This window comes from Narcine bancroftii, chromosome 4 (genome assembly GCF_036971445.1).
Source record: "Narcine bancroftii isolate sNarBan1 chromosome 4, sNarBan1.hap1, whole genome shotgun sequence".
NCBI lineage: Eukaryota > Metazoa > Chordata > Chondrichthyes > Torpediniformes > Narcinidae > Narcine > Narcine bancroftii.
The window spans coordinates 33,172,545-33,197,528 of NC_091472.1; the positions used below are offsets into that span (position 1 = coordinate 33,172,545).

The 24,984-nt window shown below is 40.9% G+C and overlaps 1 long non-coding RNA gene across 1 annotated transcript in view; it reads right to left on the minus strand.

Moving 5' to 3' along the window:
• Window positions 1–10,587: 10,587 nt before the first annotated feature.
• The window catches only part of LOC138760441 (uncharacterized), a 217,856-nt gene continuing 203,459 nt past the window's right edge, over window positions 10,588–24,984 (minus strand). The window contains exon 3 of the long non-coding RNA XR_011355608.1: window positions 10,588–10,699. This is a non-coding gene — a long non-coding RNA (uncharacterized lncRNA). The remainder of the gene's footprint in view (window positions 10,700–24,984) is intronic.

Sequence of the window (24,984 nt, forward strand, 5' to 3'; positions counted from 1 at the left end):
ATGTCAAAACCGGTGGGTGGAAATACACTAACTTCTGAACCCGTCTCCACCAGAAATTTTCGCTGGGACAACTGGTCCCATGCATACAGGAGGCTTGCAGGTTTCTCACCAACCGCTGCAGCCCTTACTGGCGGTTGGCCTGGGCATTTCCCACCAGTGAACAGGGTGGAAGGTACTTGTGGACATTTACTTCCCAACGCCTGTAATAATAACACCAAGACAAGATGTCCACAGGCTGTTTGCTTGTTTTGGGGTGTTGCCTGCTGGTAGGGAGTGACATGCTAAGAGCACTGGAGTGTGACATGAGGTCAATGTTAGAGCGGTTGGTGTGTCTTTCCTCACTGTGCTTTTTAGCCAGCCATGGAATGTCTGCCTCTGATGCTACAGCCCTTGGGTCTTCAAATAAACACTTGGATAACAAGGCCTAATATTATCTGACATTTGCTCTTAAAAGAGTTGCTCGAATAACATATTGGGACTTTCGCCACATGCCAGGAACAGCATTTCATCCATTAGTTTTGAAGGGGCGTGGTCTCCCAACCCATCGAAATGTAGTAGTTTGACTGCCCTTTCCTTAAAGGACATACCGTATACCTGTAATAAGAGAGCTTTCAAAGTGTCATACTTGCTGGTACGCATTGAATCCAGATGAAGTCTCCGACCTTCTTCGTGACGGCCTGGTCCAGGGCAATAACGAGTGGTGCCCAACTTAACTTTGCGAAGGTGAAATCGTGCTTCAGCCTGTTGGAACCACAGTTCAGACTCAGCTGTCCAGAAAGGTGGTAGCTTCACAGCAATGGCTGCAGAGTCCATGTTTGTCCAAAAATACATTTTTGGACTCATCAGGGTCACCAATTGTGGCCACTGGAATCAGCCTGGATATGATGAAATAATCACACAAGACATTTTTAGAGTGAATCAAATGGATTTACTCTTCATAACCCGTGCAACCTTTTAAAAGCCAGAATCACGCACTCGACACGCGCTGGCATCACATATCCGGTTCAATGCCTTCTGGGAGTTGCAGTTCCACCATAGCACGGCTGCTGGTTTAACATACTATCATTAATTAATTTGTTATGTGCTTTCTTTAAAAAAAAAATTATATGCAAGTTTATGTGTTAAACCTAATAAAATATTTAAAAAATAAAGAAAGGATTCCTAGCCTCTAACCCACTCTCATAGCCTCATTGTGTTTATGGCCACTCCAGTTCAGTTTCTGGTCAATGGGAATGGTAAGGATGTTGATAGAGGGAGGATTCAGTGATTGCAAACTTATTTGAATATCAAGGGGTGATGGATAATTTTCCTCTTGTTGGATATCATGGTTACCATAGTGAGGTACAAATGTTACTTGCTACCATCATCCCAGGTCTGTACATTTCGTATCCGAGAGGTTGTGATTGATGCTAAACAATGCACAATCAGGGAACACCCCTACTTCTGACCTTACAATCGAAGGAGGGACATTGATGATGCAGTTGAATATAGTTCAACCCAGGAAATTATCCTGAGGAACTGCTACAAAGATGTTCTGTGCCTGAGATGATTGACCTCCATCCACCATAACTATCTTGTATGAGGTATGGTTCCGATTAGCATAGGAGTTTTCCCCAATTCACATTAACTCCAGACTCCATGATGCCATACTTAACAGAAATCTGTCTTGATGTTACTCTCATAACACCTTTAAAGCTATTGCCTAAAAATAAGCTATTAATCTCATCTTGAATTTTGCAATTGACAGAAAATAATCTGTGGATAAGTCTCCAGGTCCTGACAGGATTTTCCCCAGGACCTGGAGACAGTGATTTTTCAAATGTCATTAGAGACGGGTATAGTGTCGGAGGATTGGCGTGTTGCGCATGTGGTTCCTTTGTTTAAAAAGGGTTCGAGGAGCAAGCCTAGCAATTATTGGCCTGTAGGTTTGACGTCTGTGGTAGGTAAATTGATGGAAAGTGTTCTGAGAGATAGTATATATAAGTATATGGAGGGACAGGTCTGATCAGGAACACTTAACATGGATTTGTGCGTGGAAGGTCGTGTTTGACCAATCTTGTTGAATTTTTTGAAGAGGTGACGAGGAATGTTGATGATGGTAGAGCAGTGGATGTTGTCTATATGGACTTCAGTATGGCCTTCGATAAGGTTCTGCATGGGAGGTTAGTTAGGAAGGCTAAATCCTTGGGCATTAATTTGGAGATAGTCAAATGGATCAGGTGGTTGTTTTTCCAGACTTTTTTGTTTAGTCTTCCAAAGGCGCTATTTGCCTTGGCGAGTCTGTTGTCTATCTCTTTGTCGATCCTTGCATCAGATGAAATGGTGCAGCCGAGGTAGGTAAACTGGTTAACCGTTTTGAGTTCCGTGTGCCCGATGGAGATGTGGGGGGGCTGGTAGTCATGGTGGGGAGCTGGCAAAAATAAGCATGTACAGAGCCGTTGTCATACCCATGCTCCTGTTCAGCTCCGAATAACGGGGCCACTACCGGCATCACCTATGGCTCCTAGAACACTTCCATCAGTGCTGTCTCTGCTCCATCCTCAACATTCATTGGAATGACTTCATCACCAACATCGAAGTACTCGAGCTGGCAGAGTCCGCAAGCATCGAATCCATGCTGCTGAAGACCCAACTGCGCTGGGTTGGGCACGTCTCCAGAATGGAGGACCATCGCCTTCCCAAGATCGTGTTATATGGTGAGCTCTCCACTGGCCACCGAGACAGAGGTGCACCAAAGAAGAGGTACAAGGACTGCTTAAAGAAATCTCTTGGTGCCTGCCACATTGACCACCGCCAGTGGGCTGATATCGCCTCCAACCCTGCATCTTTGTGCCTCACAGTTCGGCGGGCAGCAACCTCCTTTGAAGAAGACCACAGAGCCCACCTCACTGACAAAACCCAACACCCAACCCCAACCAACCAATTTTCCCTTGCAACCGCTGCAACCGTGCCTGCCTGTCCCGCATCGGACTTGTCAGTCACCAACGAGCCTGCAGCAGTCGTGGACATACCCCTCCATAAATCTTCGACTGCGAAGCCAAACCAAAGAAGAAGAAGTCAAATGGATTCAACAGTGGCTGGAAGGAAGGTGCCAGAGAGTAGTAGTAGATAATTGTTTGTCAGGATGGAGGCCGGTGACAAGCGGTGTACCTCAGGGTTCGGTATTGGGACCATTGCTGTTTGTCATATATATTGATGATCTGGAGGATGGGGCAGTAAATTGGATTAGTAAATATGCAGATGATACTAAAATAGAGATAATTGTGGATGATGAAGAGGGTTTTCAAAGGTTGCAGAGGGATTTAAACTGCTTAGAGGAGTGGTCAGAAAGATGGCAGATGGAGTTTAATGCTGATAAGTGTGAGGTGCTTCATTTTGGAAAGAATAATCAAAGCAAGACATGTGTGGTAAATGGGAGGGCATTGAAGAATGCAGTGGAGCAGAAAGATTTAGGAATAACCGTGCATTGTTCCCTGAAGGTAGGAGCGCATATGGATAGGGTGGTGAAGAAGGCCTTTAGTATGCTTGCCTATATAAATCAGTGCATAGAATATAGGAGTTGGGAAGTAATGATGAAACTGTACACGGCATTGGTAAGGCCAAATTTAGAGTACTGTGTGCAGTTCTGGTCACCGATTTATAGGAAGGATATTAACAAGATACAGAGAGTGCAGAGAAGGTTTACAAAAATGTTTCCTGGGTTTCAGCATCTGAAATACAATGAGAGATTGAGCAAATTAGGTCTTTATTCCTTGGAATGTAGAAGGCTAAGAGGGGATTTGATAGAGGTGTTTAAGATAATGAGAGGGATAGATAGAGTTGATGTGGAAAGGCTTTTCCCATTGAGAGTAGGAGAGATGGATACAAGAGGTCATGGGTTGAGAGTTGATGGGCAAAGGTTTAGGAGTAACATGAGGGGGAACTTCTTTACTCAGAGAGTGGTTACTGTGTGGAATGGGCTTCCGGGAAAGGTAGTGGAGGCAGGGTCAATTTTGTCATTTAAGAAAGAGTTGGATAAGTATATGGATGGGAGGGGGATGGAGGGATATGGGCAGAGTGCTGGTAAGTGGGATTAGAGGAGGGTAGTTGGATCAGTGTGGACTAGAAGGGCCAAATTGGTCTGTTGTCCGTGGTGTATTTGTTATATGGTTATTTGGAGATACAATTTTCAAATTCCATTTTCTTTTGCATGAATAAGTCCTTCCCAATTCCATTCCCAATCGGTATACTTTCAATTTTATAACCACACAGCTCTCCCTTTCTGGATTTTTCCTCCAGAGAAAATAGTTTCTATGTAACAACTTGGTATGTTTTCTGGAGTTTGGCATAACTTTCCCTCATATATAATTTCCAATCCTTCTGTGATTTTAAAAACTGAGATTTATTTGCTCTCAGTATTCCTTTTAGTAACCAAAGCTTTTATTGATTGAATACATGGTCATTTAAATTGCTTTTCTCTTCCATTAGCATGGAAACCACTTCCAATTTTCTTTCTCTGGTTGAAAATGGCTTAACTCACACTTTCTCATACTGAAACCCATCTCCTTTGTCTTTTTTCCCCCAAACACAATTAAAATATCTGCATTCCCTACAACTTTTGTCAGAAATTCTTCAGATGCTGGAAACCCAAAACTGGAAATACTCATCAGGTCAGGCAGTATCTGTGTAGAGGAAAAGAGAGTTGGTCTCACGATGGAGACCCTTTGACAGAACTCACTGTAACTGCCTGCATTCTCTAAGATAAATTACTCTGGTTTCTAACATCATCCAAGCTGATAATGGATGTGGTGAGAAGTATAATTTCCAATACCAGTTGCCATATCCCACCATTTTATAGTGTGGCAGAATTTTTTTTTAAATTGTTTTGTAATTCAAAGGCTTGGGGATGGGAAGAGAACAGGATAGATTGGATTAGTTATGATCCTATTAAATGGCTGATGGGTCTATCCTGTTTCATATGTTCTAGCTAACCTCTGTACACATTTTAACAGTTATGAGGGAAATCTTCAGCAGGCCTGAAAGGTTGTAAAGTGATTTGTAGTGGTATACTAAAATTTGAGAGATCAGATAAAGCAGAGCAAAGACAACATTATCTCACTAATGTGAGGTTTGTTCAGGAGCCTGATCATAGCGAGAAAAAAACTGTGTTTGAATCTCATGGTACATGACCTTACAATCACAAATGTTCTTCCAGATGGGAGGAAAGTGAAAGTGTATGACCAGTCAGGGCAGTATTTGATCTTATGAAATGAAACTGGGCAAATGGTGGGAGTGTTGCTGGGGAATTGTTTGGAACAGTGATCTTAATTCATTAAATCTTAAAATAGATATGGGAAGGGATAAGATTGGTTTTAATTGTCCGAAGGCTAGTTTAATTCACCTAAGAATAGAACTGGCAAAAGTAAATTGATACTAGCTGGTAGAACAAAACCTGACAAGAGGGAGTTTTTTTTAAATAAGAGTGGGCTAGCATAATCTGGTAAAGGTGAAAGGCAAAGATGGCAAGATTAGGGAATTTGGGATGACAAAGGATATCAGAGATTGATCAGGAACAAAAGGAAGCATTTGGCAGATTATGTCAATTAGAATCAAAGGTGTCTGTTCAAATCAAATAGCATGGAACAAATCCTTCAGCCCAATTTGTCCATGTTGACTGAGTTTGTGTTTTAGCCTAGTCCTATTTGCCTGCATTTGGAGCATAGCCTTAAAAACCCTTTCCATATATCTGTCCAAAACTTCATAATTGTACCCTCTTCTAAAGCTTCCTCTAGCAGCTAGTTCCAGATACAAATTACTCTCGAGATGAAAAGGAATTTCTCAGGTCCCTTTTAAATCTTTCCCATGCCATCTATGCCCTATCGTTCCAGAAGGATCTACCATGGGAAAAAGACTGTCAACATTCATTTTATCCTTACCCATAATGATTTTTTACAGCTCTATAAATTCACCTCTCAGCTGGAAACACTTCTATCTTTCTAGTCTCCCCCTGTAACTCAAGCCCTTTAATCCCAGAAATATCCGAGGGAATATTTTCTTCATCTTTTCCAACTTAATTACATTTTTCATATAGGTGGGCAACAAACAGCACACAGCACTTCAAGAGTGGGTCACACCTGGTTACATCTGTGTCAGAATGTCCAAACTTTGGTACTTTTTGCTCTGCCTGATGAAGGCAAGCATGCCAAATGTTTTTCACCATCCTGTCCACCTGAGTCCCACTTTCTGACAACTATGTAAAATTACACCTCTCTCTCTCTCTCTCTCTCTCTCTCTCTCTTTCTCTCTCTCTCTCTCTCTCTCTCTCTCTCTCTCTCTCTCTCTCTCTCTCTCTCTCTCTCTCTCTCTCTCTCTATCTCTTCCTCTCTCTCTCTCTCTCGCACACACACACAATACTCTCCAGTGCTCAATAAGTCCCACTTTCTGGGAACTATGTAAAAGTACCCTTTGATCTCTCTCTCTCTCTCTCTCTCTCTCTCTCTCTCTCTCTCTCTCTCTCTATCTCTTCCTCTCTCTATCTCTCTCTCTCACACAATACTCTCCAGTACTCAATTTAAATACAGAGACATACCAGGGCTTGGGCCTAGTTGGTTTGGCTGAGGAGTCGGAGTTTGGCAGTGTTCAGAGGAGGAGGGGCGAGGAGCAAGTGATGTGGTTAATTGGTTGAAGGCCAATAAAAGGAGGGTAACATCAGGGAGTGGCCAGCAAGGAGTGGCCTAGTGAATGAGTGGCACAGCGAAGGAATGGGGCTTTGAGGCTTTGGCGAGCAGAGGCTGAGGAGAGCAACTGCTGCAACCAAGGTAAGATGAGAAGGTAAGTCTAGTCAAGGGTATTATTCTACAAGCTAATAGAGTCAGCTAGAGCTGTGGATTGTTCCAGCTGCTCTTTGTGGGAAATCTGAGCTGATATAGAAAGTGCATTCAGCTCCAGATCCTTACTGACCGAGTTCAGCAACTGGAGCTGGAACTGGATGAACTGTGGATTATTTAGGAGGCCAAGTCAGTCATAGATAAGAATTACAGAGAGGTGGTCACCTCAAATAGGCAGATGCAGATACATGGGTGACTGTCAGGGGAGGTAAAAGGAAGGGACCAGTAATGCAGAGTACCCCTGTGGGCATTCTCACCGACAATATGTATGCTGTTTTGGATACTGTTGGTGGGGACAATCTACCAGGGATGAGTTGAGTCGGTCAAGTCTCTGGCATAGAGATTGACTCTTTGGCTCAGAAGGGAAGGGCTGAGAAGAGGAGAACATTAGTAGCAGTTAGGAGGGCAGAGAGGAAATTTGCTGGAATTCATAGAGACTCCTGGATGGTATGTTGCCTCCCAGGGGCCAGGGTCAGGGAAGTCTCAAATCGTCTCAGAAGCATTCTGGAAGGGGAGGGAGAGCAGCTGGATGTCATGGTCCACGTGGGAACCAATGACGTAGAGACAAGGTCCTCAAGAGGGAATATATGGAGTTAGGTAAAAAGTTAAAAGCCAGGACCTCAAGGGTGCTCATCTCTGGATTGCTGCCTATGCCATGCGCAAGACAGGGTTCAAATAGGAAGTTATGGCAGATGAATGCGTGGCTAAAGTGTTGGTGTAAGGGACAGGGCTTTAGATTCCTGGATCATTGAGATCATTTCTGGGGAAGGTCAGACCTCTATAAAAAGGATGGGCTGCACCTAAACTGGAAAGGGACCAATATCCTGGCTAGAGCTGTTGGGGAAGGTTTAAATTAGCTTTGCAGGGGGAAGGATTAAATCAATATTTTACATCTGTATTCACTGTGGAGGACATTAATAATATCCCTGACAGATAGAGGCTTCAGGGAGTAGAGTTGGATACAGTTAAGATTACTTGAGAAATTGTGCTAGGTAAATTGAATGGATTAAAGTTAGATAAGTCTCCCGGACCAGACGAGGTACACACGTGGGTTTTGAAAGAGGTCGCTATGGAGATTGTAGATCTATTAGTGACAATCTTCCAGAAATCAATAGTCTCTGGCATGGTTCCAGGGGATTGGAAGGTTGTGAATGTGGTTCCGTTGTTCAAGAAAGGTGGGAAATAGAAAAAAGGAAACTATAGACATATAAGTTTGACATTGGTGGTTGGGAAGATATTATAGTCAATCCTCAAGGATGAAGTTATGAAATACCTGGAAATACATGACAGGATTGGTCCTAGTCACCATGGTTTTTTAAAGGGTAGATCGTGCCTGACCAACCTATTAGAGTTTTTTGAAGAAATCTCAGGTAGGATAGACAAAGGGAAGGCTGTGAATGTTGTATATTTGGATTTTCAAAAGGCTTTTGATAAGATGCTGCATATTAGGCAGCTAAATAAGATGAAGGCCCATGGAATTACAGGGACGCTATTAGACTGGATAGAAAATTGGCTGATAGGCAGAAAGCAAAGGGTTGAAATTAAGGGATCCCGTTCAGGTTGGCTGCCTGTAACAAGCGGTGTTCCGCAGGGGTCAGCCTTGGGGCTGCTGTTGTTTAGAATTTATATTAACGATTTGGATTGTGGAATGAATGGCTTTGTGCCAAATTTGCAGATGACTCTAAGATAGATGGCAGAGCAGGAACTGTTGAAGAAACCATAACATTGCAGAAGGATATAGACAGATTGGGAGACTGGGCAAAAATATGGCAGATGAAGTATAGTGCTGAGAAGTGTTTGGTTCTACATTTTGTCAGTGGAAATAAACAGGCAAAGTACTATCTGGATGGGGAGAAAATTCAGTCCTCAGAGGTGCAAAGAGACCTGGATGTCCTTGTGCAGAGTAATCTGAAAGGTAATACCCAAATGGGATTGGTAGTGAAGAAGGCGAATGCTATGCTAGAATTCATTTCAAGATGTGTGGGGAACTGGTGAGACCCCATCTAGAGTACTGGGTACAGTTTTGGGCCCCCTATCTTAGAAAGGTTGTGATGTGGTTGGAGAGGGTGCAGAGGAGATTTACTAGGATGATTCCTGGAATGCAGGGACTGGCATATGGAAGCATTTGACAGTTCATGGGTTGTACTCGCTGGAGTATAGGAGAATGAGGGGGAAATCTCCTAGAGACATTTTGAATATTGAAAGGTTTTGACAGAGAGAATGTGGATAAGATGTTTCCCTTGATGAGTTAATCGAGGACAGGGGTCATAGTCTTAAAATTAGAAGTTGTCCAATTAGAACAGAAAGGAGAAAAAATTTCTTTAGTCAGAAGGTCGTGGATCTGTGGAACTCACTGCTGCACTAAGCAGTGGAGACCAGATCACTGGGAGTATTTAATGGAAATCTCATTAGAAAGGGTATCAAGAGATGTGGGGAAAAGGCTGGAAATTGGAACTAGATGTCAACATAGTTTAGCTTAGTGTAGAATCACGGAACAGACTCGATGGGCCTAGTGGCCTCTCCTTCTGTTCCTTTATCTTGTGATCTTGTGATTATTTAAGTCCTACACCTCGTTTGACTTAAGTACAACATTTGTCAGAGTTAAATTCCATTTGCCATTCTTTGGCAAAAGCCACTCTTGTCCACCATCCTCGATCTCCTTCAACCATCCCAGGTTTGAATCAAATTGACTGCTTACCTTAGATTACATGTGACCTAACCTTCCAGACAAAGTTGCCATTTGGGACTTTGACAAAGGCCTTCTCAGAGTCCATATACACAATGTCCACTGCCCTATCTCATCATTGCTTTTGGTCACCTCTTCAAAAAAAAAACATGATCAATTCTTGAGTCACCATTTTTCACCTACAAAGTCATGGAAACTACCTGATTCAGCTCTTTCCTATCAAATCCTGGTAGATCCTAGCCATCAGAATCTCCTGCAACAACTTTCTCATACTGATCTCAGGCTCATTGGCCTGCTGTTCTCTGGCTTCTCTTTGCTGCCCTTCTTAAATACAGGTACACAGTCCTTTATCTGGAACCCTTGGGGGACAGTGTGTTCCGAATTTCGGATTTTTCCGGATTTCGGAAAGCCAGATTTAAACCCACCCGAATTATGCTGCCATATCCACCCCCACCCCCTTCCAGTAGCGCTGCCATCTCCCCCCCCCCCCATCGTCCACCCGACTCGTGGTGCCGGTCTCCCCCTCCCCCACCCGTCTCGCACTGGCAGTCTCCCCCTCCTCGCCCACCCGACTCGCGCTGCCAGTCTCTTCCCCTCACCTGCCCGACTCGTGCTGCCGGTCTCCCCCCTCGTCCAACTGACTCATGCTGCCGTCTCCTCCTCCCTTGCCTGTCCAACTCGCACTGCCGTCTCTCTCCCCATCTGCCAGATTTTGGATTTTTCCGGAGTTTAGATGTCTGGATAAAGGATTGTGTACCTGTAACAGTAAAACACTAACCAACTTCCAGTCTTCACCTGTGGCCAAAGAAGCTGCAAATGTCTCTGTAAGGCCCCTGCAATTTCTATCCAAGTTTCCCACAAGGTTTGATGATGTATTTGCTCAAGCCCTGGAATTTGTCTACCTCAATTCACTTCAAGGTTGCTAACACCAATCCCCTAGTATTTAATAATATGACCCATTTGCTTCAATTTCTTAGAATCAACAATCTATTCAGCAGTAAAGAGTGATGAAAAACATTCATTTAAAATCTTACCTATTTCCTGTAGCTCCACCTGAAGACAACCATTCGATCTTCAAGAGGACCAATGCTTTCCCCAGATGATCTTTAAGAGCACCCATTCTCTCTCGCTTTGACTCTTAACATACCTGTAGAATCACAAGGGATTTTCCTTTACCTGCCTGCCAGATCCATCTCTTGTCCTATTTTCACTCTTCTGATTCCCCTCTTAAGAGTACTTCTGCATCTTCTTTTATTTACCAATGTATTAACTCTATTTGGACGACCTTAATCTGATGTATGTCTTCTTTGCCCTAACCAGAGAAACAATACTTAACATCAATCAAAGTTCCCTGAACTTTCTCATAATTTTAACAGGAACATATTCTCCCCAAACTCTTGCTAGCTCACGAATAAACAGCTTCTTCTAATTAACCTGCAAGTTTTCACCTAATCCCTCCAAAATTTTACTTGTCCCAATTTAGGAACTTAACTTGAGGTCCTATCATTTTCCATAACTATTTTAAAACTAATCGAATTATGGCCACTGACCCCAAAGTGCCCCCCAAATTACATCAGTAGACTCTTATATAGAGTGAAAAAATGCGACCGTAAAAGTGAAGATTCTCTTCCCTATCATCGCGGAACTTACCATCATAAATGCTCCATGAGCGGCTCCAAGGTGCCGACTCCAATCCCTCTTTGACCTTGTGTCAGAGGTGCAATGGATCCTTCTGCCAAGGATCATAAATGTACTGCTACTGCAAGAGGCTGACTTTGTGTGGGCAGATGATGCTGTCAGCCCACAACCCAGGAGCCACCACCAGAGCTCCCACGGTGATTGATGCTGGGGTTAGGGCTCCCTCCTGCCTCCCAGAAATGTCCTCTTTTCCTTCCCTCTCTGCCCCTCGCTCCTTCACCAAGACTGTCAAGACCCAGGAGCAGAGGGGCAGCTGAGGAGCCGGAGAAAGTTGGGGGCCCAGTGGGCATGAGGAGAGTTGGGGTCAGAGGGTGAAAGGGTACTGAGCTCCATGGGCTGGGATGAAGGAGGACAGATGCTGAGGAGTGGTGGTGGTGAAACAGAGATAGTGAGTCTGATGGATTCAAGAGGGGAGTCAAGAGCTGGAGGGATAGTGCCTGGCTGAAGAGCTGGAAGAATGATCAATGGCTGTCTTCATTACCCATAATCTCCCACACAGCTGGAACCGTTGGGGAAGGTGGCCATTGCTCGGCGTGTATGTTAGACTTCATGGCAACAGGAGGTGCTATGGCACCACTTGGAGGATGCTACGGGGCACTGCTCTTCATAAAAGTGGCACAGCAGCAGCTTTTTAAGGCTGCTCCATTTAAAAAAAGGTAAGTTCAAATTTTTCTTGCAGATGGAGCCAGCCTTGAGGTGGAGGCCCAGCATAAAAACACCTAGTCATTTTTCCCACCTCTCTCCCTAAAGTGAGATACAGTGTGGGACCCTCTCTCTCAAGGGCATTCTATAACATTGAGATTAACCATCAATGTAAAAACACAATAATGTTGGAGGAACTCAGGAAGCCCTGCAACATTCATAGGAGGTAAAAACTATATATATAAACAATGTTTCATGCTTGGATCCTTCTTCCTTAATTGTTGGTTCTATATCTTTACATCCTATGGATGCTGCAAGACTTTGTGAGTTCCTCCTGCATTCTTATCTTTTTAATACAATCACAGCATCTGGAAACTTTCATGCTTCAGTCTCTGATTAATAATCAATGCATTTATCATATTCCACTCCATCCAAACCTTTTGTACCCTGGGTGACTCAGCTAATATTATAGAAATTAAACTCACTTGATTTTTAATAAATCTCTATCTTTCTTAGATTTAACAATTATAATTGCATTTGAAAAAGACTCTGGTAAAGAATGGGTTTCCATTGCTTGTTTCAATACCTCCATAAAAGGAGATATTATCAAATCTTAAATTTCTTATAAAATTCTGTTGGAAAACCATCCTCCCCTGGGGACTTACCACTTTGTAAAGAATTAAGAACATTAATAATTTCATTAAATGTAAATGGGGCATCTAAATCTTTCCAATCTTGGCAATTTGAAGAGGAAAGATGAATTTCAGATAAAAAATTATTAATCTTAACTTCATCATAATTGGACAGATGTATGTAAATTAAAATTAAAAAAAAACCTTTAAAAGAATCAATTATATCTTGTGGTTTATAAGTAATTTTTGAATTCCTTTTAATAGCATTAATCGTCCTTGAAGTTTGTTCCACCTTCATTTTCCAAGCCAAAACCTTATGCGCTCTTTCCTCAACTCATAATACTTCTGTCTAGTTTTCTCAATTAATTTCTGTCTATAAGTTTGTATTGAATTATAATATAATTTCTTATTTATTAAATTTCTCTTTTTTTATTCCGATTATATTCTTCTGCAAATCTTTTTTAAGATTCTTTATTTCTTTTTCCAATTTGTCTACTTCTTTAAGATAATCCTTTTTAATTTTAATTGAATAACATTATTTGTCCTCTTAAATAAGCTTTTAAGGCATCCCATAAAACAAATTTATTATCAACCATATTAGTATTAATATCCAAATATTTCTGAATTTGTCTTATATAATTACAAAAATCAACAATAATGAAGAATTAAATCTCCATCTATAAAATGATTTTTCCTTTTCAGAAAGTATACGTGAATCAAAAGAGGTGAATGATCTGATCAAATCCTAGCCTTATATTCTGCATCTGTAACTCATCCTTGTAATTAAGATGATATTAAAATATATCTATTCTTGAATAAGAATCATATCTATAAGAATAAAAAGAATAATCTTTTTCTTTTGGATTTAATTTTCATCAAATATCAACTAAATTCAAATCCTTCAGCAAAGTCAAAAAATTTTAAGCTGTTATTGTTCTAGTTATTGATTTTTATGACTTATCGAATAATGGATCTAAACAACAATTAAAATCCCTACCAATGAACACAATTAAAAAAGAATCCTGAATAAATTTTTCATCATCAATATCATTATTAAATGTTGATTATGTTACAGAGTTCTGTGTTGTGTATTGGCCTATGTGTTGTGTGGTTTTATGTTAAAAAGTGACAGTTTGCCTTAGAGAGCCAAGGTGAAGGTGGACTGCTGAGAGAGTGGGAGATGGACTGTGCATGTGCAGAAGATGATCTAAAAATTTCTGGACTTGGATGATAAAACACCACTGGGGGTGCTGTGGAGTGGAAGAAGCCCAAGAGCATGAGTCTTGGTCTGGTGGACAGTTTAGAATGTTGGGATTTCAAAAAGGATGAACATTCTGAAGGCAGCCAGAAGGATCCGGACCAAGCCATTTGTTCCTCTCTCTGCAAGCAACACAAAACAACTTTGAATTTTGTACTCTCTCTCTCTCTCTCTCTCTCTCTCTCTCTCTCTCTCTCTCTCTCTCTCTCTCTCAAAGATCTTTTGGCTTCAGCTTACCAAACAAGCTGAATTTTGTTTCTGATCTTTGCTTCAGTTGAGATTGAAGTTTTGTGAGTCTTGTGTGTTTTTGTGTTTGTTTTGTGTCTAAGTTTTTCTGTGGGCTGGTTGGAAGTGTAACTTAAGACTTTAATTACATATGTTATATTTAGGCTGGGGAATTTATTAGTTTTACACTGTTATAGAAATTTGCATAGAAACCAGTGGGCATTGTTATAAAAGAGGGGATTTTGAATTAAAGTTTGAAGGTGATTTTTTTGTTTATAAAGTAATTGTTCATCTTTAGCCCTGTATGATATGCCTTCTTTGTGGTTGCTGGTTTGATCTTGTAACATAATTTGGGGCCATCGTCCAGGATCAAACCAATTTGGAAGCTTTAGGGGTGATTGACTTGTGCTTAGTTATCAGTCGTCTGAGTTTCACTCAACCTCCAGTTTGAAATTAAAAATAAATGATGAGCATATAAATCACCAGCAGAAAAACCAGCAACTATGAATTTTAACCCTTCAGTGGTTAATTTAAAAATGGCTAAAACGTCAGAACTGATGTTTATAGTTGGCAAGTTAAAACTTCTTACAGTAAGAACTGGGATGAAAAAAAAGGAAATTGCCTGAAAGATTGTTAAACACTATGTAGGAAAGGGGGTGTTTGAAGAAACTGCATTAGAACAGTTTCCAAAGGAGAAAACTTCAGAGGAAGTAAAGTTTTGAGAAAACTAGAGTTAGAGGAAAAAAGAGAGGCAGAAAGGAAAGCCAAACAGGAAGCAGTAAGACAGGCAGAAAGGGAAGAGAGAGAGGAAAAAAGAGAGACAGAAAGGAAAGCTGAACGGGAAGCAGTAAGGCAGGCAGAAATGGAGGAAAGAGCAGCCACAAGGGAGGAGAGAGAGAAAGAATGGAAACATGAGCTAGAACTAGCTAAATTGAGGCAGACCCTAACCCAAGGAGAGGGAGAAGCCCAAAACCCACATGCTGGTCAGGAGGAGAGGTTTCTGGTCAGTAGAGAAGTGAGGTTAATTCCTCCATTTGAGGAAGCTGAAATAGACCAGCATTTCTAGCATTTTGAGAAAGTAGCTGTAAATTTAAAATGGCCACCAGACCAGTGGTCACTCCTGCTACAAAGTGTTCTTAAAGGGCAAGTCCAACAGGTGTACTTGTGTCTCACTGTACAACAAGAAGATGATCAAGAATTTGTGAAGCAGGCTATACTCCGATCTTATGAACTAGTTCCAGAGGCTTATAGACAAAAGTTCAGGAGTTTAAAAAAAGTAGCAACCCAATCTTACCTGGATTTTGCTTATCAGAAGGTTGTGTGTTTTGATCGGTGGTGTGCCGCAATGAAAGTAGAAAATAACTTTGATTTATTGAGGGAAATCATTCTGATTGAGGAGATTTCTTTTTTTTTCTTTTTTCTTTTTTTTTTCTTTTTTTTAAAGCACAGAACAGACCAGTTCGGCCCGACTAGTCCATGCCGTAGCAAATCCCCACCCTCCTAGTCCCACTGACCAGCACCCGGCCCATACCCCTCTAGTCCCCACCTATCCATGTAACGATCCAGTCTTTCCTTAAATGTAACCAATGATCCCGCCTCAACCACGTCTGCCGGAAGCTCATTCCACATCCCCACCACCCTCTACGTAAAGAAATTTCCCCTCATGTTCCCCTTATAATTTTCCCCCTTCAATCTTAAACCATGTCCTCTAGTTTGAATCTCCCCCTTTCTTAATTGAAAAAGCCTATCCACATTTACTCTGTCTGTCCCTTTTAAAATCTTAAACACCTCTATCAAGTCCCCTCTCAACTTCTACGCTCCAGAGAAAAAAGCCCCAGTCTGCACAACCTTTCCCTGTAACTCAGACCCTGAAATCCTGTCAACATTCTCATGAACCTTCTCTGCACTCTCTCTATTTTGTTTATATCTTTCCTATAATTTGGTGAACAAACTGTACACAGTACTCCAAATTTGGCCTCACCAATGCCTTGTACAATTTCATCATAACCTCCCTACTCTTGAATTCAATACTCCGATTTATGAAGGCCAACATTCCAAATGCCTTTTTCACCACACCATCTACCTGAGTATCAGCCTTGAGGGTACTATTTACCATAACTCCTAAATCCCTTTGTTGCTCTGCACTCCTCAATTATCTACCATTCAATGTATATGACCTATTTAAATTTGCTTTTCCAAAATGTAGCACCTCACATTTATCTGTATTAAATTCCATCAGCCATTTCTCAGCCCACACCTCCAGCCTTCCTAAATCACCTTTTAATCTACGGTAATCTACCTCACTGTCCACAACACCACCAATCTTTGTGTCATCCACAAACTTGCTTATCCAATTCTCTACCCCTACATCCAGATCGTTAATATATATAACAAATAATAGTGGACCCAGGACCGAACCCTGAGGAACTCCACTAGTCACCGGCCTCCAATTGGACAAACAAAATTTTTCTTGACGATATTCAAGTGTACTTGGCAGAGAAAAATGTAAAAACTTGGCAAGAATTGGCTACATTCACAGAGGAATATGCTTTAACCCACAAGCCTAAGTGGACATCAGGGAAAACCTTTCAAAGGAATACTGCTGATAATCCAAGTAGAGTAGAAAGAAAATCTAGAAGTGAGGTTAAAGGAAGAGAAATGGGTGAAGGAAATTTTTTTTGAGTGCTATTTGCCACTATTGTAAGAAGCCAGAGCACATAATAGCAAATTGTCATGTACTGAAAAGGAAGAAAGAGAAAGGAGTGGTACCAACTTCCTGTGTTCAGAGTGAGAAAGTTAGGGATATTTTTAAACTATTCATGACTGAAGGTTTCATTTCAGTTAAAGAAGGATCCAATCAAGTGCCAGTTAAAATCCTGCGGGATACTGGAGCAGCCCAATCGCTTGTATTAAGCAACGTTTTGAATTTTGGTGAGGAGATTGATACTGGAGATGTGAATTTAATTAAAGGCGTTGGTGGTGAAGCAGAGCCTATACCTTTGCATAGAATAGTGATGAAATCAGACTTAGTTAATGGCCTGGTTACAATAGGGATAAGATCAAGTCTGCCTGTGGATGGAGTTTCTCTTTTGTTAGGAAATGATTTAGCAGAGGGTAAAGACATACCTGCAGTGAAACTCACAAGCCATTGGTTTATGAGTCCAAAAAGGATTTGGAAATCTACTCTGTGTGTGCCATTACTAGAACCATGTTTAGGAAAAATGTAGAGGTAGAAAAAGTCTGTCATGATCCTGTAGTGGAGGCAAGCATTGAGGACAAACCTAAGGATCCAGCTGTGCTGTTGTCAGGAGAAGAATTAATAGCAAGACAAAAGCATGATCCTGATCTTGCTGGAATAAGAGGTAAGGTTCTGTCTAACTAGGTAATTGAAACTGTGCCAGTAGGTTACTTTATTGATGAGAAAGTGGAGACCACAAGTGATACCTGCAAGTGAAAACTGGGGAGTAGTAAGGCAAGTGGTAATTCCCAAAACTTGCAGGATTAAAATATTAAAGTTGGCTTATAGTAAACCTTTGGGAGGTCATCTTGGAGTGAAGAAGATAGTAGAAAAGATAAGGAAACAGTTTTATTGGCCAAAATTAAGAAAGGATGTTGTGAACTTTTGTAGAACCTGTCACACTTGTCAACTGGTCTGCAAGCCTAATCAACGACCACCTTTACAACCCATCCCTGCTTTCGGGGAGCCCTACTCAAATGCAATAGTGGATTGTGTTGCCCATTGCCAACAACCAAAGTGGGAAATGAATATTTGTTAACACTTATGTGCATAGCCTCAAGGTTTCCAGAGGCTATTCCCCTGAGAAACATTAAAGCAAAGACGATTGTGAAGGCTATGCTAAAATTTTTCACACTGTTTGGCCGACCAAGGGAAATTCAATCGGACCAAGGGAATAATTTTATGTCTAAAATATTTCAACAGGTGGTGTATGAATTGGGAGCCCATCAAATTGTGTCGTCTGCCTATCAACCTGAAAGTCAAGGGGCCTTGGAAAGATTCCATTTAACTATGAAAAATATGATGAGGGCTTATTGTGTGAAAAATAATAAGGATTGGGATGAAGGAATCCATTTGTTATTGTTTGCTGTTAGAGAGGCAACTCAGGAGTCTCTTGGGTTTAGTCCATTTGAGTTGGTGTTTGTCATGAAGTCAGGGGTCCATTACTATTGTTGAAGGAACAGTGGATACATAATGATATACAATCAAATCTGTTGGATTATGTTTTCAAATTTAAAAACAGATTACATTAGGCTTGTGAGATGGCAAGGAAAAATTTAAAAACTACTCAGGGAAAAATGAAAATTCGGTATGATCAAAAAGCAAAAATTAGGGACGTTAAACCTGGCGACAAAGTGTTGGTTTTGTTTCCAATGTAGTCAAACTCTTTGAGAGCTCAGTTTTCAGGACCATATAAGGTGAAATCAAAAATTAACCAGGTCACCTTGTACTAACGCTGCACCAAGACCTCTGTTAGATGCATCTACTTGCAGAGTGAGGGCGTTTTCTCTATCATACTATCTCAACTCCACTTATCTGTCTTTGAGCTGGTCAAAACTTCTCAGATGTGATGGTGACCACTGAAATTCCATGTCTTCCTTCAGCAACTCTCTGATATTTGCTGTGTAATTTGACATATGTGGTATGAAGGAACTCGTGTATTGGACCAACCCAAGGAAATTTCTGAGTTCCTTTTTGTCTTTGGATGTTCTATCACAGTAATGGCTTTAACCTTCCCAGGACTTGGCTTTACCCCATCAGGAGTGTACACCATTCTGAAGCATTGGCATTCCTTCTCTTTTATAATGCATTTGTTTGCATTAAGTTTAATTTCAGCTCCTCTTGTTCTCTCCATGACCTCATGTAGATAAAAATCATGAGCTTTTTCTTCTCTGCAAAAAATCTGGATGTCGTCCCTGATGCCAACAGCATCTTTACACCATCTGTAGGTCTCATTGATCTTCTGTTGGAACATGTCCTGGCTCACCTTTAGGCTGAAACTTGTAATGACCAAATGGAGTACTGGACGTTGATTCCTCATCTAGTTTCACATTCCGGTATCCATTATTACCATCTAGCTTGCTAAAGAGTTTGGATACTGTTAGAAACATAGAAACAAAGAAGATAGGAGCAGGAGTAGGTCATTCGACCCTTCGAGCCTGCTCCGCCATTCAACGAGATCATGGCTGATCTTAAAGTTCAGTTAGTTCAGCTGTGATGCCTTCTAGTGTCGGTGTTAGGTAGAGACCCTTTTTTATTGCTTGATTTAAGTCTATAGAGTCCGGAGATATTCTCAAGTGCCCATTTGGTTTTTCTTTAACCCAGTCAGTCGGCTCAGTCACGTTGGCTCTGACCTGCATCCTTTCCATGTCCTTTAGTTCTTGCTCCAGCTTCTTCTTAATCTCTAGTGGGACTGTCCTTGGAGCAGGGATGACTGGTTGCAGTTTAGATCTATGGTGATGTGAGATTCACAGACTCCAAAGCATCCAACTGAATCATCAAAGCATTTCCGGGTACATGCTCATGAGCTCAGCCTTGTTTGTGACTGAAAGTTGGTTCTCCAATGGAGTGTCTCTGTTGATCCTTTTGGATATCTTCTTCATCTGGATCTCATCATTGACAGAGATTAATTGCAACTCCCGGCAGTTATCCAGACCTAGAACTTGGTCCATCTGCATCTACCACATAGAATGTTATTTCCCTTATGTCAGCCATTGATCATATCTCTCCTTAGCTGCTTGATCATGGGTCCACCATAGGCTGTTTATGTGATATTTGCTGTTTCCAATGCACTGTCTTTTGGATACCCTTTTATTATGTACTCTGGGAACATCTGGTGGTAGAGTCTGAGTGGAAGGACGTTGCTTTGTGATCCAGTATCCAGCTTCTCCTTTAGGTTAAATATCATAGGGTTGTTCTGGATTGTCCTCTGTATTTTGATCCTTGTGTGCAACTCGCTTCCTTCTTTCATTTCACCCGACATCTCGTGATGGTGTATGGATTCTGTGTCCAGTATCTGGGTGTCGGAGACCTCATTGCTGTTTCCCTTTATGTGTTGGATATTCTTCTAATCTTTTTTTTAGACTGGTATTACTGTTTTCTTCATACCAGACTTGCACATCTTTGTCCAGTGGTTTTCTTTACCACAGGCTATACATTCATAACTGTATGCGGGGCATTTGTTTCGGTCATTGAAGGGGTGTTGTCTGCTGCAATTCCTGCATGTCTTAGGGGTTTGCACTTTTCTGATTGTGTTCATTTATAGCATCAGCCTTTCCTTCTCTTTGCTGTGGGAGGGTCTGCAAAGATAGGGATTTCATTTGTGTCCTCATGGCTTCGAAGGCTCTGGCTGTGTCTATAGCTTCAGCAGCTTCAAGCTATCCTTCGGGATAGCACTTCGGGATGGACACCCCCCATATTAGTTGATCAACTAATCTTTCCTCTATATCCTTAAATCTGCATTTTGCAGCAACAATTTTTATCAACAATTTCATCAATTTCTTGCATTAAGTGTTGAAATTCATAGTGTTAATTCTATGATTAGACCTGGGTTCAAGGTGAGAAGCAAACTTTGTAAATATCTGCTCTACATCATTTTTCTCCATCTCTATAAGCCAAGTGGGGTCTAATCAAGATCTTGTATAAGAACATAAGACCACAAGATATTGGTGCAGTAGTAAGCCATTGAAGCCAGAGAATGAAGGATCCATTCTCTCACTTAGACCCACTCCCCTGCCTTCTCCTATAACGTTTGATACCCTGACTAGTCAGATACTTATCAATCTCTGCTTTAAATATACAGAATGATCTGGGATCCACAGTTGTCCAAGGCAGAAAATTCCAGAGGTTCACCACTCTCTGGTGACAGAAATTCCTCTGCAATTTTGTTTTAAATGGTCATCCTTCAATCCTGAAGTAGTGTCCTCTTGTCCTTGACTCCTCTATCATGGGAAAAAAAATCTTTGCCACATCTACTATATCTAGGCCTTTCAACATTCAAAATGCTTCTTTGAGGTCTCCTCACATTCTTCTAAACTCAAAGAAGTATAGTCAAAAAGGTGTCAAACTTACCTCATAATCTAATTCCTTCATTCCTGGAATCATTCTTGTGAATCTTTGAGCCCTCTCCAATGCCAGCAAATCCTCTCTTAAGTAGGGAGCCCAAAACCATATCTTGTACTCCAAATGAGGCCTCACCAGTGCCTTATAAAGGCGCAACGTCACATCCCTCCTCATGTAATCTATTCCTCTAGATATGAATGGCAACATTGCATTCCCCTTCTTTACCTCTGACTCAATTTGGAGGTTAATCTTGTGGGTTAACTTAAAAGGTGAACTTTTGAGTGTACAGAGAACATTTTGGGCCCAATGATCATAATGACATTAGTATCAAGTTATTATCAGGCAAGGATATGTGAGATAAGTGGAGAATTTTCAAAGGTGAAATTTTGAGAGTACAGAGTTTGTATGTTCCTGTCAGGATTAAAGGCAAGGTGAGCAAGCATAAGGAACCTTGGTTTTTGAAGGATATTATTGATCTAGTTCAGAAGAAGAGAGAGGTGTATAGCAGCCAACATGGAGCAAATGAGGTACCTGAGGTATATAAAAATGCAAGAAAAACCTCATGAAAGATATCAGGAAGGCTGAAAAAAAAGGCATGAGGTTGCTTTGGCAGGCAATGTGAAGGAAAATCCCATGAGTTCTACAGGTATATTAAGAGAAAAAGGATGTAAGGGATATAATTAGTCCTCTTGAAGATCAGAGTGGTCAGCTTTGTATGGACCCAAAACCAATGGGGGAAGATCTTAATTTTTCTTTCATCAGTATTAACTCAGGAAACAGGCACAGTGTCATGGGAAGTAAGGAAAACAAGCAGTGAGGTCATGGAACCTATACAGGTTAAAGAGGAGGAAGTGTTTCCTGTCTTAAAGCTAATAAGAATGTATAAATCACTAGGGCCTGATGAGATATTCTCTCAGGTCTTGAGTGAGGCTTGTGTAGACATTTCGGGGGAACTGGCATAAATATATATAATGTCCTTAGCCACAAATGTGGTGCAGGAGGATTGGAGGGTAGCTCATGTTGTTTTGTTTTAAAAAAGGCTGGAAATTATAGGCCAGTGAACCTGACATCAGTAGTAGGTAAATTATTGGAAGGTGTTCTAAGTGATCGAATATTCAATTATTTGGATAGTCAGAAACAGATTAAGGATAATTTACATGGCTTTGTATGTGGTAGATCGTGTTTAACCAATCTTGTAGAGTTTTTTGAGAAGGCAACCATGAAAGTTGATGAAAGAAAGGCTGTGAATATTGCTTAAGTGGGCTTTAGTAAGGCCTTTGACAAGGTCCCATAGGGGGAGTTAGTCAGGAAGGTTTATACGCTAGGTACTTATGGTGAAGTAGTGAACTGGATTCGACAATGGTTGGACAGGAGAAGCCAAAGAGTAGTGGCGAATAATTACTCCTCAGACTGGAGGCTGTGACTTGTGGTGCGCCACAGGAATTGGTACTGGGACCATTGTTGTTTGTCATCTATATCAATGATCTGGATGATCAGCAAATTTATAGATGACACTAAGATTGGACGTGGTGTGGACAGCAAAGAAGGTTTTCAAAGCTTGCAGAAGGATCTGGACCAGCTGGAAAAATGAGCTGAAAAATGGCAGATGGAATCTAATGCAGACAAGTGTGAGGTGTTGCATTTTGGAAGGACAAACCAAGAAAGGACATACATGGTAAATGGTAGGGCACTGAGCTGTGTGGTAGAACTGATGGATCTGGGTATAAAGATGCATAAAGATACTCCCTGAAAGTGGAGTCACAGGTGGATAGGGTTGTAAAGGGAGCTTTTGGCATATTGGCCTTCGTAAATCAAATTATTGAGTATAGAGGTTGTATAAAGTTGTATAAAGCATTGGTGAGGCCAAATTTGAAATGTTATGTGCAGTTTTGGTCATCTAACTACTGGAAAGATATCAATAAGCTAGAAAGGGTGCAGAGAATTACTAGGATGTTGCCTGGACTTCAGGAACTGAGTTACAGAGAAAGGTAAAACAGGTTTGAATTTTATTCCTTGGAGTGTAGAAGAATAAAAGGAGATTTGATACAGGTGTTTAAAATATGAGGTGTATAAACAGAGTAAATGTAGTGTAATGAATCTGTGTTAATGTTAATATTAGGTTAAGGTTAAGCTATATTTCTTATAAATATGTCTTAAGTTGTGGGCTGGTTACAGGGCTACACATGCAGGTCACAGTACATCTACAGAGAATCATTGTACTCAGAGAAGAGAGTTCATTCTCAGAGTCACAGTGTCTAAAAGGACAGAGCTAATCGATCTGAAGTGGGTCTTAATTATTCAAGAGCATAAAAAGTGTTTGTTTTATTAAAAAAGTATTCAAGTACTCAAGCAAAACTGCTGAAGGAAGCCATCTGTTTTTAAACTAAACCACTTTAGACTCTTGAACAGAGATGAGGTCAGAGGTTGCTATGGATATGAGTGGTTTTGAAAAGACCAGATGTTTGGTAGAAATGTGGTCATTTCATGTGGTTTCCAAGAATTGGGGCAGACCTTGTTGCTGATGTAACTGTCACATGGTTTGTAGAAATATATTATTAAATTCAGAGATTTTTGGATCAGTTTTACCCTGTGTTTACATACACAGCAGTTGGAACCTTGTGGAAGACAGGGTTGAATTACAGTAACCAGAATAGGTGTTGTTATGTGTTACTTCTAAGAAAAGGGGAGTACAGAATAAGTAAATTATAAAAGAGAAGCAACTTCTGACTGTCTCTTTAAGATAAAGAGGACAATTTCATTGTTTGGAAAACAAATACCAAAACCTTCATTCAAGAGAAGAATAATAGACATCCTGGAAATTGTATTCTTCTTTTCACAGGAGGTACATTGGTGACTCAAAAGATGATCACTTCTATTTAAAGAATATCTCTCAAGACATCTCATCAAAAGAATTGTGAGTTAAGAGGCCTGAAGATGAGATGTTTAAAAGCGCTTTATAATTATTTCTGAACTAAAAATTTAAGACCGTCAACTGGGACTAAATTAATGCTGGAGTTTTAAAGATTGACTTTTTAGAGAGGGACTTTATTATACACACACACACACACACACACACACACACACACACACACACACACACACAAAACACACACACACACACACATATTACATTTGCACCTAGTGGGGTTACATTTAGAGATATGTAAGAAATGTTATGTTATTAATAGTTTATTAAAAAAATTATTATTTTGAATTTACTATTAATAGTGCCAACAAAATACCTTTAGTCCCAAACAAAATTTAAAAGGGTTGTGAGATACAAACCAGAGGACATGGTTTAAGAGTAAAAGGGGAAAGGTTTAGGGGGAACATGAGGGGAACCTTCACACAGTGAGTGGTGGGAGTGTGGACCGAGCTGCCCACTGAAGTGGTGAATGCGGGCTCAGTTTTAACATTTGAGAATTTGGGCAGGTATATGGATGGGAGAGGTATGGAGGGAAATGGACTTGGTGCAGGTCAGTGCAACGAGCCAAAAAATAGGTTCAGCACAGACAAGAAGGGTTGAAGAGGCCTGTTTCTATGATGTAATATTCCTGTGGTCCTATGGGTATCTTGCTCGAGGGCTCCCAAGGCCCCTTGCACCTCTGAATTTTGAATTATCTCCCCATCTAAATAATAGCCTGCCCTTATATTTCTTCCACCAAAGTGCATGATTGTACACTTTCCAACATTATATTTCATTTGTAATTTCTTTGTCCATTCTAACCTATCTAAGTATCTCTGCAGCCTCTCCATTCCTTCCTATCTACCTGCACCTCCAACTACATCTGCAAACTTAGCCACATAGCCATTTATTTTCCAATCTATATCATTAACATACAACATATATGGAGAAAGAAACACCCAAAGGAAAGAGATTATTCATATTATTCCAATAG